The sequence below is a fragment of the Citrus sinensis genome, chromosome 7 (genome assembly GCF_022201045.2).
Source record: "Citrus sinensis cultivar Valencia sweet orange chromosome 7, DVS_A1.0, whole genome shotgun sequence".
Classification (NCBI taxonomy): domain Eukaryota; kingdom Viridiplantae; phylum Streptophyta; class Magnoliopsida; order Sapindales; family Rutaceae; genus Citrus; species Citrus sinensis.
Window position 1 is genome coordinate 18,973,658 of NC_068562.1, and position 1,728 is coordinate 18,975,385.

A 1,728-nucleotide genomic window follows, 5' to 3' on the forward strand; every position below is an offset into this window, starting at 1 on the left:
ATATGAAAATTTTTCTAATTTAAGTTTCATAATTGTAAGGCAATTGAATTAAAACTAATTGGTTGCCTTTTGTATAATTCAGGCACTTCACTCCGGATTCTCCCTACTGGCCTCCTACTCTTGGAATCTCGGGAAGTACACCGGATGGGAAAATATTTTGGTTGCTATATAAAATAGTGAATCAAAACAATTAATTACTTTATTGTAAAAAGATTAGTAGAAATCAGTTAATGAAATTCAATTATTTCTACCTGTTTTAATTCAACATTGCGTTGGGGTATTTTGGAAAATTTGAAATCCCCCCATGCAATTACACCAACAACAGAACACGTTGATACGGCTGTCAATAACGAATTCGATACGGTATTTGTACCAGCAGCAGCAGTGGGTTTAGTACCATCAAAGTACTCGCCACCGTCAGTATCAGTAAGTCGAATTGAATGAACATCAAAAGCGGTAGCGCCGAAATGAGGGAACGGCAAGTTGACACCGTAAACTATAATCTTCAGGCTGTTCATGATGTCAGGGACCATAATTCTCACTAAATTTATCCTAAACGGCCCTGTCACTACTCCACCTCTCGTCACCGTTAGCGACTGTCCCCTCTCCAGCGTTGGCAACGTTGTGCCAGCCGGCAGTCTATGTAGATCGCCAATTCTCAGGTAACGATTCGGTACGATATGAAACCGCACATTACTTATGTAAACGGGCGAACTGGAGAAGATTGACATGTTATCGAAGGCGAAAACCGTCATGGCCGTGAGAGTGATGAGCTATTGATAGTTTACTTTCATCGCCAAAGAGAGCATGCCGAAGCCACTATTTTGGAGACGGAGCATTGCGTCTCTGAGCATCAAGCTCATGATCGGCGATTGAGCTTCTATCCAGTGATAATGTCCGTGATCGGACGGCTGGAAAGGGAAGGGCAACCACGTCATTCGCTGTCCTTCGCAAGATAACAGAGGGAGAGGAGAGATGATGCCTTGGATGCCGTGAATGAAAATGATCCCATCGTTGAAGAGATCCGGACGAGTGATCTCGACGCCACCGATGAAGACTTTCGACACGGTGTCGTTCTGGCTCTCGGAGAAAGTTACGGTGATGCAACGGCCGGGACTTCGCATTTCGATTTTGGTACCGAAATCGAGTTTGCGAAGGTAATGGATGGTGAAGAGGCCGGGAACGAAGTGCTCTCAAAGGAGAGAAGGAACAGAGCACGAGAAGCACGTGCTGAGAGAGGAATCGGAGGGAGCGAAGAGAGTTGACGGACCAGAGACGATGTCGCTGGAGAGAGATGGAGCCGCGGTGGCGAGCTTGTTAAAGCCGAGGTGTGAGAGGATTGGCGGGAGCATAGGCTTGTGTGAGGGACGAGGACTGGTCGTTGAAGTCCGACACCAGCGAAGGTGCTTGTTTCTGTGGAAGAGTGGCAGTGAAGAGTGTTTCAAGGTCGGTGAGGGCTGCCGATTTGGTTATAATGAGAAGATAGAACGCGAGGATGGTGACAAGTCGGAGGGAATTGGTAAAAGCAGCCATTGGCGTGGCTGTAGTGAAATTCTAAGTGTGAAATACGAGTGATGCAATGAGCAGGGGGCATTTTATAGGAACATGGAGCGTGCGATGACGCCGCTGGTGTATGGCGCATGATACGGAGCTTGAGAGCCTGGAATTGTTGAAGAGGATGTGTGTGGATCTACAATCTGTTATTTTGGCGGAAACAATGTGGGTTTT

At 46.6% G+C, this 1,728-nt stretch overlaps 1 pseudogene; it reads right to left on the bottom strand.

The window, feature by feature from the left end:
- Window positions 1-227: 227 nt before the first annotated feature.
- On the bottom strand, window positions 228-1,352 carry LOC102613609 (fasciclin-like arabinogalactan protein 21; annotated as a pseudogene).
- Between the last annotated feature and the right edge of the window lie 376 nt (window positions 1,353-1,728).